The 15,023-nt window shown below is 36.8% G+C and overlaps 1 protein-coding gene across 10 annotated transcripts in view; it reads left to right on the top strand.

Annotated features, from left to right (window-relative positions):
* LOC145524398 (uncharacterized) overlaps positions 1–15,023 on the top strand; it is a 1,208,145-nt gene that overhangs the window by 949,471 nt on the left and 243,651 nt on the right. For all 10 annotated transcript variants that reach the window (XR_014067480.1, XR_014067473.1, XR_014067475.1 and 7 more), the window contains one exon: positions 8,870–8,983. The gene's annotated coding sequence lies outside the window, so the exon portion shown is untranslated. The remainder of the gene's footprint in view (positions 1–8,869; positions 8,984–15,023) is intronic.

Here is a 15,023-nt window from a genome sequence, read left to right as displayed (position 1 = left end):
TCTAGGTGAGTGATCACACCATCGTGATTATCTGGGTTGTGAAGATCTTTTTTGTACAATTCTTCTGTGTATTCTTGCCACCTCTTCTTAATATCTTCTGCTTCTGTTAGGTCCATACCATTTTGTCCTTTATTGAGCCCATCTTTGCATGAAATGTTTCCTTGGTATCTCTAATTTTCTTGAAGAGATATCTAGTCTTTCCCATTCTATTGTTTTCCTCTGTTTCTTTGCATTGATCACTGAGGAAGGCTTTCTTATCTCTCCTTGCTATTCTTTGGAACTCTGAATTCAGATGGGAATATCTTTCCTTTTCTCCTTTGCTTTTTGCTTCTCTTCTTTTCCCAGCTATTTTTAAGGCCTCCTCAGACAGCCACTTTGCTTTTTTCATTTCTTTTCAATGGGGATGGTCTTGATCCCCGTCTCCTGTACAATGTCACGAACTTCTGTCCATAGTTCATCAGGCACTCTGTCTATCAGATCTAGTCCCTTAAATCTATTTCTCACTTCCACTGTATAATCATAAGGGATTTGATTTACGTCATACCTGAATGATCTAGTGGTTTTTCCTACTGTCTTTAATTTAAGTCTGAATTTGGCAATAAGGAGTTCATGATCTGAGCCACAATCTGCTCCCGGTCTTGTTTTTGCTGACTGTATAGGGCTTCTCCATCTTTGGCTGCAAAGAATATAATCAATCTGATTTCGGTGTTGACCATCCTGTGATGTCCATGTGTAGAGTTTTCTCTTGTGTTGTTGGAAGAGGGTGTTTGCTATGACCAGTGCGTTCTCTTGGCAAAACTCTATTAGCCTTTGCCTTGCTTCATTCTGTACTTCAAGGCCAAATTTGCCTGTTACGCCAGGTGTTTCCTGACTTCCTACCTTTGCATTCCAATTCCCTATAATGAAAAGGACATCTTTTTTGGGTGTTAGTTCTAAAAGGTCTTATAGGTCTTCATAGAACTGTTCAAGTTCAGCTTCTTCAGTGTTACTGGTAGTGGCATAGACTTGGATTACCATGATATTGAATGGTTTGCCTTGGAAATGAACAGAGATCATTCTGTTGTTTTTGAGATTGCGTCCAAGTACTGCATTTTGGACTCTTTTGTTGGCCATGATGGCTACTCCATTTCTTCTAAGGGATTCCTACCCACTGTAGTAGACATAATGGTTATCTGAGTTAAATTCACCCATTCCAGTTCATGTTAGTTCGCTGATTCCTAGAATGTCGATGTTCACTCTTGCCATCTCCTGTTTGACCACTTCCAATTTGCCTTGATTCATGGGCCTAACATTCAAGGTTCCTATGCAATACTGCTCTTTACAGCATCAGACTTCGCTTCTATCACCAGTCACATACACAGCTGGCTATTGTTTTTGCTTTGCCTCCATCCCATCATTCTTTCTGGAGTTATTTCTCCAGTGATCTCCAGTAGCATATTGGGCACCTATCAACCTGGGGAGTTCATCTTTCAATGTCCTATCTTTTTGCCTTTTCATACTGTTCATGGGGTTCTCAAGGCAAGAATACTGAAGTGGTTTGCCATGCCCTTCTCTGGTGGACCACATTCTGTCAGACCTCTCCACCATGACCCATCCGTCTTAGGTGGCCCCACACAGCATGGCTTAGTTTCATTGAGTTAGACAAGGCTGTGGTCCATTTGATCAGATTGGGTAGTTTTCTGTGATTGGCCATTACATTTCTCCAAATTCAAAAATAGAAAACATTTGCTAATCGAGAGCAACGTTTCTAGTAATCTACTAAGTATAGAAAAAGAGTAATAATAAAGCGCTCTTTTCCTTCATCATAGATAGTGATACTCAGTTATTTGCATTTAAACTTTGTAAATATCCCAACATTTCTTGAAAATAGAAATGAGAAATGAAATCCTCATTTTGTCAGATTTAGCCTGACAGCAAGCAGTTTATAAATGAAATTTAGTCATGTGTTCCTTAATTCCATTCTTAGAACACATAACGTAGTTAATATTTTTGACTCTTTAGCAGGATAAAGTTTGGGGGTAGTGAGATATTCGGGTAGTGGGATTGGTTTGAGCAGCATGAGTGACCAGATATATTGGGAACAGACAAGTCTGTACTGGGGTCCATCTTTTTTTCCCACTAACTAGAATATCATTTTAATTTCCAGTAACTTAGTTTCCTTATCTATAAAAGATGGTTGCTGAGGTAGGTAATATTTAATATTCTTTTATATTTTATCATTCTATTATTAAGTTTTCAAAGAACTTCTGTTGAAAGTTGATCTGAAAGAGAAGAAGATGAGGCTGATTTAGGATGGTGAGATGATGATATTCCATCCATATGAAACACACAAAGGATAATCCCTTTTAATATGTCAATTCTATATTTTATTTGTTCTGCAATATGTAAGAGAATTGAACACTAAATGTCTGTCAGGGCACAGAATATTCATCAGTAAAACAGAATAAGAAGAAAATGCACATGTAATCAGTGTAGGTACCCAGATGAGATCTTCCCACTGTATTAAGAATTGTAATACCCCTGCGTTTTCCCATAATATGATTTTAGTCATCTCAAGTCCAGATATATTTTCTCCTTAAAGTATTCATGTCAAATAAATAGTCCTTGAAACCTAATCTTCCAAATATTTAATTTTAAGTATTTCTCACCCACCGATTTTCATAATGATTTCTATCACTTAATCTAATAATACAAGGTCTTCAAATTTTGGACATCACTCCCACTTATGATTCTACTACTGGGAGGTGTTTTATTATCAAATTTGGCCTCAGTCCATTGACAATAATCTTACTTGCTTATGTCCAAACATTATATATTTACATTTAAAACAAAATAATTGATGGACTAGAATATTGTGTAGCAGGAGTGTGGGGATGTTGGAAGGTAGCTTAAGATTCTCACCTTTCATTAGCATGAGAAAGGGAAATTCTGAAAGCAGATAGAACTGAAATGACCCTTGGTGGGCCAATGCACAGGCAGTCTGGACACATTCTTCTTGAGCCCCACAACCAGTCTCATGGCCTGTAAGAATCCACATCTTCCCTAAAGATTTTTGCTGATTTTTTCAGCGCTTTCATTCTCCTGGCCTCCTCTGCTTCTTGGGTGGTGACTTCTTAAAATGTCACCTTTGTTCTGTTCCATGCTGAGGCTCACGTGAATTTTAGTTGCCTTTTTTGTTCTCTCAATCAAAAGATACTCCCATAAAACATTCATTTCTTTGGTAGATGTATTTAATTCTTTGCAGGAGTTTTAAATGGAATCACATCACATATCACAGCAGCTAAGCCATCTTTAAAAAATCCACATTTGTTGGTTTCTTGCTTCTTTTCTCTTCACACTGTCTTATTATGCAGAGTAGTTCAATTCTTAACTGATTTTACATCCTCATTTGCACACCCATGTGTTTGAGATACACAGCAGGGAAAATGTTCTTCTGTGCAGTACACTAAGGAAGAGAGTGGTGCTTGTGGATAATTTTCTTCTTACAGAGACAGTATGTAAATGGGATGTATTATCATACAGAGCTGGATCCAAACCTGATTACGCTGAGGGGAGAGAGGCTGTAGTAATGAACATCTGGGTATGATTTTAGGAGCCAATTCAAGTAGAATTCTTTAGCAAGAACGTTATCAAAGAAGCTATTTCTAACTCCTGGTAATTAGCATATACTACAATGACTGAATGATTGTATGTTGGCTTAGTTCCCTAGCAGTTAGGCCTTCTATAGGCATGTTGATTCCATCAAAAGATCTCAAAGAAACAGAACATGTTAAGCTAGAATCAAAAATTGATCGGTTACTCTAATCACAATCTTAAAGATCCTTTGCCCTAAAGGTGGGTACTTACTGCCTCCTGTTTGCTGAAGCATGTGGAGTGCTGGAGGGATTCGCTTCATTCTTTATTCCTCTATTCCATCCTTGATTACAGAATGACTAATGTATTTTTGTAAAAGTCTATCTCAGCCTGTGAGTTTTTATACCTAACTCCCAGTCTTTGTTGTAAGCATTCTGCCATGGTCCTTAGGGAAGAGTTAATGACTGTATGCAGATGAACGCTGAATCTGGGACTCCCAGAGAAAATAAACTGTAATCGATGCTTTCCTTGAAAGTTGAAAAACATTGTTAAATGTTGATCTACTTTGTTCTCTCCAGTGTTTGATGACTTCCCTCTCCATTCATTGCTGCCAGAGTGAAAGTTACCTGTTAAATATTTTCTTGAAGGAACTTGTCATATTTTGGATTTTTAGTAATTAGATGGTCACTTTCCAAATATCTCTGGCTTGTTTAACATTTTTGTTTGTGAATTATAATAATTATTCTCATCATTAGTGTTGGAATGACATTTCTCTTACTTCTGTATCCTAGGGGAAGCAGCAGTTTTAAGCCATGTTTTTTTAAAACAGTTATCTCACTTTGCAAATTACACATTTAGCAATAGCAGGATATTTTACTAAAACATTTAAGAGAATTGTTGTTGTTTTAATCCTTAAGTCGTGTCCGACTATTTTGTGACTCCATGAACTGTAGCCTGCAAGGTTCTTCTCTGTCCATGGGATTCTCCAGGCTGGAGAATCTACTCTACTGGAGTGGGTTTCCTTCTCCAGAGGATCTTCCTGACCCTAGGGATCAAACCTGTGACGGTAGGCAAATACTCTATCACTGAGCCATCTGGGAAGCCATTTAAGAGAGTATAGTATTTTTAGTATAAAGTAAGGTGATCTCCTGATAATGAATAACTGATAGTCCAATATCTAAGAAAATATGATTTATGAGAATAGTATAAAAATATTAATAACATAACATTAAATATGACTCCTTCTTAATGAAATTCTCACACTTGCTAGCTACAATATGGATAAAATTTGAATATATTATGCCAACCAAAATAAACCAGACACAAAAGGAAAAATATTTTATTATTCCACTTACATGAGGTATTTATAGTGGTGAAATTTATGTGGGCAAAAAAGTAGAGGAGCTTCAAACTTCCTCTGGTGGTTGCCAGGGATGAGTTATTGTTCAATGGAGACAGAGTTTTAATTGGGAGAAGATAAAACAATTATGGAAATGAATGATGGTGTTGGTTACACAACAGTACAAGTGTATATAATGCCACTGAAATGGCAAGTTGTTTCTAAACCTGAGGTTAGGGAAATATAAGAGGAAATGAGAGCATCTTGTTTTGCCAGAAAGTAATACAGCGCTCAAGATAAATGAAGATACAATATCAAAAAGATAGAAGTGAGACTAAACACATTCCCAGTGGCCAAAATTAGAACAATTTGAGCAACAAAGTAAATAGTAGCATTGGATTATGGCCAAAATAATAAAATAAGTATGTATGAATCCATACTCATGATAGTAGATGATTGAGTGAAGGCATAAAATGGGAGGAAAGGGACAACACTTCTTTGCAAAATTAATAAATATAGAAAGAATAAAATAGAAAAACAACATTAGTAACCACCACAGTAATAATTGCTGCAGGCAAGATCCACAGACCATGCTAATACTAGAGGGCGAAAGTTTAAGGAGAAAATATTTTCACAGTCTCAAAAGATATTCCTTAATATAATTTTGGATTACAGGTGGAAACAAAATAACATATTGGAGAAATGTGTTTGATAATGTAGAGTTACTATTTTTTTCCCTTTGCAATAGATAGATAGATAATCCTCCTTGATGTCATGACTGAGACGGGCACATCACCCCTGTAGTATTCTCCCCCTACATTCATAATATCACCTGCATCATGAAAAAAAACACCTCAAAACCCCAGAATTCGATGAAATCTACAGAATTCTAAACCAGTATTTTTCAGGCTTGTTAAGATCAAGAAAAATCTGTCATAATTTGGAGGACGAAAGATGTATGACCATTGCATTCAGTGTAGATACTGAATTGTATCCCAGAATGGAAAGAGGATATTAGTAAAAATATGGTGAAATATGAATAAATTGTGTAGTTAATAACTGATTTCTTTATTTCAATAATTCTGCCATGGATATACAAGATGTGAAAATTAGTGTTTTTGAAGCTGTTCTGTTACTTTAAAATTACTTCAAAATGGCATCCGGTCCCATCACTTCATGCCAGATAGATGGGGAAACAGTGGAAACAGTGGCTGACTTTATTTTTCTAGGCTCCAAAATCACTGCTGATGGTGATTGCAGAAATGAAATTAAAAGACACTTACTCCTTGTAAGGACAGTTATGACCAACCTAGACAGCATATTAAAAAGCAGAGACATTACTTTGCCAACAAAGAGATCGGTATAGTCAAGGCTATGGTTTTTCCAGTGTTCATGTATGGATGTGAGAGTTGTACTATAAAGAAAGCTGAGTGCCGAAGAATTGATGCTTTTGAACTGTGGTGTTGGAGAAGACTCTTGAGAGTCCCTTGGACTGCAAGGAGATCCAACCAGTCCCATCCTAAAGGAGATCAGTCCTGGGTGTTCATTGGAAGGACTGATGTTGAAGCTGAAACTCCAAAACTTTGGCCACCTGATGCGAAGAGCTGACTCATTGGAAAAGATCCTGATGCTGGGAAAGATTGAAGGCAGGAGGAAAAGGGAATGACAGAGGATGAGATGGCTGGATGGCATCACTGACTCGATGGACATGGGTTTGGGTGGACTCCGGGAGTTGGTGATGGACAGGGAGGCCTGGCGTGCTGTGGTTCATGGGGTTGCAAAGAGTCAGACACGACTGAGCGATTGAACTGAACTGAAAAAGGAGTTTAAAATACAAATATCATCCACTTATTATGATAGGACTTTGGGGGCAGTCATTTCTCTCTTTTTTAGATATTTGAAAGTAACAAAACATTGTTTATGTGGGTGTACATTCATTGATTATTCATTCATTCATCCATTCATTAAAGGGTACTCTAATATTTAATTTTCACTGAACTACTTAAGTTTTGCACTTTACAAATAAATATAGGGATATTAATAATCTTTATTTTAGAGTTTTTAAACAGTACATAAAGTAATATTGACCAGTTTCTCATTTTGGAGTCTTGTATGCTATTATACAGGTAATAAAATATACATTTTATCCTTTAAATACCTAGAACTTTAACTACCTAGAAAAAGTTTTTACATTAATGTTACACTGTTAAAGTTTGATTCTTGTTCTGAGTGATGGTTGTAACTAATTTAATTGTTAATAAGCTACCAAACCTTTATCAAGGTGATGGTTAATTTGTCATTATTTATTTTACTGTTCAAAATGCTCAAAAAATAGAAAAAACATATCTGAGGAACAACAGAGCAATCTAAAAGGAATACTTTCTCTGCTCTCCTCTCTAATGTTTAGTTGCAACCATTTTAAAATGAAAGAAAATATTTTCTAATCATGAACTCAAAATCTACAATGAGAATATTAAAAGTAAGATGTTATAATTTATTCTCTAACCAAACAAAAACAGATTTAATGCAGACACGACATCCTCTCTTCATTCAAATATTTCACTCTTCTTCAAGGAAGCTTTCAGTAACTAAGCTATCAAAATATAAGTTGTGTACAAACCACTAAAATAAATATATAAAAACACTTCTTTGGGAATATAGAACCATCTGTTTATCTTACATACTCGCAGTTGCTGCAAGAGTTGATTTCTGACTTGAAAGATTCATTCCCAAGGGCTATCAGGCTATCTATCACTATACTTGACAAAGAGTAGAAAATCTGACAGTTGTCAGAAAGGATTTCTATGAGCTTCCTAAAAATGAAAGGAAAGATAAAATTCTTTTGATCTTTGTCTGAGTGATCTTAGCTCTAGAAAGTGCCAGCGAAATGATTGAAAATGATCATTTTGTTTTGAAAGATATTGCTAATTGATAATGAAATGATAATAATGTCATCTGCAAAGAAGCCTTGAATCAAAACTGTAAAGTAGATGAGTTTTAAAATTGAGAACTCTCTTAGTGGAAATTATTCTACATTTTTTTTTTTTTTCATTCTATCAATGTTTCTGGGGCTTCCCTCAGAGCTCAGTTGGTAAATCATCTGCCTGCAATTCAGGAGACCCGGATTCGATTCCTGGGTTGGGAAGATCCCCTGGAGAAGGGAATGGCAACCCACTCCAGTATTCTTGCCTGGAGAATCCCATGGACACAGGAGCCTGACAGGCTACAGTCCACAGGACCGCAAGAGTCGGACACGACTTAAAGACTAAACCGCCACCGCCGCCGCCATGATTTCTAATTCTGCAATCTTTGTACCTTCTAGTGCCAGCCCTGCAACTCTTTATTGCTCATATATACCTTTGTGTGGAAATTTGACTTGTGCTGCCCTTCTGGTCTCCCTTCTTTCCTTCCTTCCCCGATTCCTCCCTTTTGAGAAGTATCTACAGAGTGTTTACTATGAACTGGGCTCTAGGTTACTGTCCCTGATTGAAACAGTGAAGAATCTGCCTGCAGTGAGGGAGACCAAGATTCAGTCCTTGGGTTGGGAAGATTCCCTGGAAAAGGAAATGGCTACCCACTCTAGTGTTCTTGCCTGGAGAATCCCATAGACAGAGGAGTCTGGTGGGCTACAGTCCATGGGGTCACAAAGAGTCAGACACGACTGAGTGACTAACACTTTATTTTCAGGCTCTAGGTCAGAACATCAGTACATCATTGTGAATAAAATAGTCACAGGTCTTAATCATACACAGATTGTGGCTTACTGTCTAGCAGATAAGACAATAAAAAGGTAAACAAGTATAACACATTGCTTATATTCTGCAATGTATCTCCTTAGTTTGCCTCTGATAGTAGCATTAGTTAATGTCAGTTGTAGTAGGCAGTTCTGGTGAGACCAGACTTACCTGGAACTATCCTGGTTCATACACTGAGCGTCTTATCCTGTTTCTTCTCCAGTGCTTTCTCCAATATCACTAGAACTACATTGGCATCTGTGTATGTGGTGCGGAGAAGTTTTGCGGAGTAGAAGCCGCATGTAGGCGATCTCCAGCCTGTGGAAGAAAGCAGCAGGTGAGTAAATACTCCAAGCTTTTATCTGTTGATAAGAGGAAGTAATTTCTAGGATCCTTTTTGAAAAATTCTCAAGGGCTGATAGTAGAGTTGAGCTTCTGTAGTTCACTAATGTGAAATATATAATGTGCCCTGATAGAGGACTTTCTTGATTCTGTAACTTATTCACTTTGTTCCATTACATCTCTCTTCTGGGCTTAATCTCCCCCACCCCCAAATATCTACACCTGAGTCCCTATCTCTAGTTCAGCTTCTGGAGGATCAAAAATTTAAAAACTATACATTCACTGAATAAATACATAATTATAAGTCATATTCGTTTTAATGACTAATAAGAAAAATGTGTTGCAAGAGTGAAATACTGGTGCATTTTTCTGGGGAGTGAGGAGATTTATAAGGAGTTAATTCTGTAGGCCTGGAATTGTCCTAAGCAGGTTTTCTTGAAATAGCTACAGGGTAATGGCCCCTGATAAGGTATGAAATGCACTGGTTAATGCAGTGGAACCTGTGATGAGTTTGGGGATGATTTGTTTAAGCTTGCTGTTGGTGTTTTTTGAGATCATTGAGGTTGACAATTTGTACTTTTGAGATACCTGGAGGGCTCTGTCAGTAGCACTCTTTGCATAACAAGAAGTATGCCCACAATACAAGCAAGGTGTAAGAAGCTCCATCTGAGACTCCATTTCAGGCTTGCAGGTATTATGAGTCCACCTTGGTGGTTTCTGATCAGAGAGAGATAGTATATAGTCTATTATAGTTATTAGAAAGCAAGAAAAATTCAAGCTTGAGTCTGTAGTGTAATCACTGATCAAGATGCATACTCTTATTTTAATGCTTTTGCTGTATTCATAAAATAAATAATAAATTAGTGAATTTATTAGATTTATTAGAATTTAATAATAAGTTATTAAATTTATTAGAATAAAATAAATTCATAAAATAAATAATAAATAAGTGAACATAGACATTTCAGGTCCTCTAGGTCTTCTCTTAACAATCAACTCCTGTCTAACTCTCAGTGTTATACAGAAGGAAATCATATATATCAATGAGGAAGCTACATTATTCCTTGGGACCTAACCAGCATATAGGCACATATTTATAAATATTATATATGTAATCATCCATATCCATTTGAAATGGAATATGAGTACATTCTGATACCACCACCCCATCTACTACCACACAGGTCATTCTCATCTCATCCCCCTGCTCATCTATAAACTCCAACGTCAAAATGAAGAGAATTGGCTCCCACAAACCACCATCTGTTTACTTAATTTAATTCCAACATGTGTATATAGTAGTATCACAATTACCAACCCCTATCCACATTTCCTGGTGGCTCATGTGTTAAAGGAGAAGGCAATGGCACCCCACTCCAGTATTCTTGCCTGGAGAATCCCATGGACGGAGGAACCTGGTAGGCTGCGGTCCATGGGGTCGCTAAGAGTCAGACACGACTGAGCAACTTCACTTTCATTTTTCACTTTCATGCATTGGAGAAGAAAATGGCAACCCACTCCAGTGTTCTTGCCTGGGGAATCCCAGGGACAGGGGAGCCTGGTGGGCTGCCATCTATGGGGTCGCATAGAGTCGGACACGACTGAAATGACTTAGCAGCAGCAGCAGCATGTGTTAAAGAATTTGCCTGCAATGCAAGAGACCTGGGTTCGCTCCCTGTGTTCGGGAGATGCCCTGGAGGAGGAAATGGTGACCCACTCCAATACTCCTGCCTGGAGAATTCCATGGCCAGAGGAGCCTGTCAGGCTACAGTCCATGGGTTGCAAAGAGTGGGACATAACTGAAGGGAATTTGCATGCACACATGCATATGGATTTCTGCGATCACATTGTCTGTTCAACTATTGAAGGACATCTTGGTTGCTTTGAGTTTTAAAGAAAGTATGACTAGCTGTTATAATTACTTGCATGCAGTTTTTTTGTGTGGATATACATTTTCAAACCAGTTGGGTAAATAAATACCTAGGAATGTGATTTTTGGATTTCATGGTAAGATTATGTTTGGCTTTGTAAGAAACTGCCATATTGACCTCCAAACTAGCTGTCATTCATCTCACCAGGAATGAGTTTTTGCTGGTCTGAATTCTCATCAACATGTCATTTTGTCAAGTTTTGTCATTTTAGCCATTGATATTGATGTTTAAATATTGCTGTTGTTTTAATAGTTCTAACTGGTGTGTAGTGGTTTCTAATTTTTAAATATATGTTTCTCAATAATGAATGAGGTGGAGCATCTATCATATTCTTAGTTGCATCTATATTTCTTCTCTAGTGAGTTGTCTCTTCAGGTAGTTTGCCCATTTTTTCCCAGCAGATTGTTTCCTTATCGTTGAGCTTTCAGATGTCTTTGAATATTTTGAATGCATGTTCTTTATCAGATTTGTGTTTTGCAAATATTTTCTACAAGTTATGGCTTGTTGTTCTCTTAATAGTGTCTGTTATAGACATCCATTTGTTCTAACACCATTTGTCAAAAAGACAAGCCTTTCTCCATGGAATTGCCATTTTTTTGTTAAAAAATCAGTTGTCTCTATTTGCATGGATCTATTTTTGGACTCCCTTTTCTGTTCCATTGATCCATATGTCTGTTCTTTCACAGTACCACACTGTCTTATTTACTGTAGCTTTATAGTAAATCTTGAGTTTGGTAGTGCCACTTCTGTTGATCCACAGGTTTGTTTATTCACTAATATTACACTTCTTAAATATATACCCTTCTAATAAATCTTGAAATCAGGCAATGTGAGTCTTCCAATCTTCTTTAGTAACATGTTGTTGATTTTCATCTTTTAGCTTTCCATATAGACTTTAGAATCATTTTATCAGTATTTTGAAATTTCCTTGCTGGGACTTAGATTGGGATGACATTGAATCCATATATTAAACTTTGAAGACTTGACATCTTATTTGTAGTGAGATTCCCAGTCTGTGAACAGAGACTATCTTCATTTATCATTAATTTTTCTTGAGGATCTTTTTAAGATCTTTGTGTTATTTAGAGATGTCCTACTTAAATTCTAAATATATAAGGGTTATCCTGCTTAATTTCCATTATTTACTTCTAGTTTATTTATTTGATATCTATCATTTCAGATATGTTAGAGTTTGTGTTTTGACCCAGAGTGTGTATCTCGGCCAATGATTCATTATTCTTGAGAAAAATATGTATTCTGCTATTGTTGGGTGGAGTAATCCATAAATGTCAGTGAGGTCAAGTTATTTAAAAATAGCCAAGCAATTTAACTTTACAGGATTCACATTTTTCTTTTAAATTCTGTAAAATGCTAGCATTATAGTTTGAAAGTTTACCAAATCTGTTTTGTATTCAGCAGGCTATATGTTTCTACTACATAGGGATAGAAAAAGAGATTAGAGAGAATTTTTAAAAGATGAAACATGTTCATTTCAATATACTACATCCTGGTGATTTTAATTATTGTATTCAGCATGAGGAGGGCACACATACACACAAGCAAATCAAAGAAACAGTAACAGCAAGATGTTTTATGACCAAATGGAGAAAAAAGTTAAAGGACCCCCAGTTCTATGTAGGTGATACATTCATGCATAGTAGAAAATACTGGAGAGCCCTCATAAACATTAGCAATTTAGGGTAAGTCAGAATCCTCTAACTCTGAAAAGGTTAACCTAAGCAAAGTTCTTAGGCATCGTAGAAAATTTCTTTAAAGCAAAAGACTATAATCAGAAATCATCTAAAGACCCTATAGGTCCTTTTCTTTTGTAATCACAGAATTGAAGTTATCCTAGGAATCTACCAATAATTCTTAACTTTTATAAATTCCCTTTCATAGATTTTCCTCTTATTATAACGTTCATTTGAGTATGTATTAAATTGTTGATTACCAGTTTCTCACTTCTGTGCTCTGAATGTCATTTGACATGTCCTAAGTATCTGAAGGGTCAGTAATGTTAAAATTAATATTTTTAGCTGGTAGTGCCTGTGGCTGACACTTAAACGGAGGCTGCATAATTTTTAGACTTTTATTTCTCCACTTAAAAGCATGTTCTCTTTTGTTCTATCTCAAAGTCATGCAGTTATTTTCCATTTTTAGCACTTTTATTCTATTTACTCTTGAAAATTAACTTTTAACACTACTCAATTTTCAACTAATGTAAACTTACTATTCTGAAATGAACAAAAAGTGAAGGTTGTTTATACTTCGAACTCTCTTCAATAAATTGAATATATTGTTAAAAATCATAGATAATCTTAATTCAATCAAAGAAATCCAACTCCATTAGAACCTTATTTTATCATGTAAAATGTTGCAAAAGATGAGATGAAGTTTTTAAGACCTCTCATTCCTTTCACATAACGTGTAGCATAGATTCACAATATCTTAGATCTGTTTGGGTTAAAAAACAAATTGTAATCTCAACAAATATTCTTGTTTTTACAATAGAGACACTATGTTCATTTATACAAAATACATTTTCAGGTATCACCAGCTATTCACAGCAGAGACTAGGCTTAAGTAAAATTTCTTTATTTTTTTCTTTTCTTTCCCATGTCACTACATAATTTTCCATTTTGTTAGCCCCAGGCTTGTTTATTTGATTTACCTGTTGGGCAGAGGGAACGCATGTCTTGCCTTTCCATGAAAGTATAGCATTTAATTCTGCCACGAATGGTAAGAGATTAATAAATAGCTATTGTAGTTGTCTGTAAAGAATCTGCCTGCAATGCAAAAGATCCTGGTTCAATTCCGGGATGGGAAAGATTCCCTGGAGGAGGAAATGGTAACCCACTTCAGTATTCTTGCCTGGAGAATCCCATGGACAGAGGAGCCTGGCAGACTACAGTCCGTGGGATTGCAAGAGTCGGACACGACTTAGCGACTAAACCACCACCATTGTGGTTGTGATACTTTTATCACTTCAGTTTACCCTTAAAACAACCCTGTGAGTTAGGGAAAACTACTGTAGTTTTTGAATTTTATAGTTGATTACAAAGACACACAAAGCTTTTTAGGACTAATAGTATGGTCTTTGTGGAATTAGCTCAAAAATTCAATTCATTGACTTCTAATAATTGTGCATTTTCCACTGAAAAACACTGCCTTGTCAGATAATATTTGATTATTTTTCTCTTGTACTTTGGAAATGTCCATGATACTAGTAACTAGGAAAGGGAATAGCCTCATCCCCAGAGTACAGCACTATAATAGGAAAAGTGGGGAAAAAGATTTAGAAAGTAAAAGATTATTGGAATGTCAAAGATGACAGAAATCATTCATACAGGAATTATGAAGTTGTTTAGTGCTTTTGTAGTTTTTTAGGAAATTTAAATTCAGTTCAGTTCAGTTCAATCGCTCAGTCATGTCCGACTCTCTGCGACCCCATGAATTGCAGCACGCCAGGCCTCCCTGTCCATCACCAACTCCCGGAGTCTACCCAAACCCATGTTCATTGAGTCGGTGATGCCATCCAACCATCTCATCCTCTGTCGTCCCCTTCTCCACCCGCCCCCAATCCTACCCAGCATCAGGGTCTTATCCAATGAGTCAACCCTTCGCATGAGGTGGCCAAAGTATTGGAGCTTCAGCTTCAACATCAGACCCTCCAATGAACACCCAGGATTGATCTCTTTTAGGATGGATTGATTGGATCTCCTTGCAGTCCAAGGGACTCTCAAGAGTCTTCTCCAACACCACAGTTCAAAAGCATCAATTCTGCGGTGTTCAGCTTTCTTCACCATCCAACTCTCACATCCATACATGACCACTGGAAAAACCATAGCCTTGACTAGACGGACTTTTGTTGGCAAAGTAATGTCTCTGCTTTTAAACATGCTATCTAGGTTGGCCATAACCTTCCTTCCAAGGAGTAAGCGTCTTTTAATTTCATGGCTGCAGTCACCATCAGCAGTGATTCTGGAGCCCAAAAAAGTAAAGTCTGACACTGTTTCCACTGTTTCCCCGTCTATTTCCCATGAAGTGATGGGACCAGATGCCATGATCTTAGTTTTCTGAACGTTGAGCTTTAAGCCAACTTTT

Source organism: Giraffa tippelskirchi, chromosome 10 (assembly GCF_054371585.1).
Source record: "Giraffa tippelskirchi isolate mGirTip1 chromosome 10, T2T-mGirTip1v1.2.pri, whole genome shotgun sequence".
Lineage (NCBI taxonomy): Eukaryota > Metazoa > Chordata > Mammalia > Artiodactyla > Giraffidae > Giraffa > Giraffa tippelskirchi.
The sequence above is the reverse complement of the archived record's forward strand: the minus strand, read 5'-3'. Positions and strand labels throughout refer to the sequence as shown.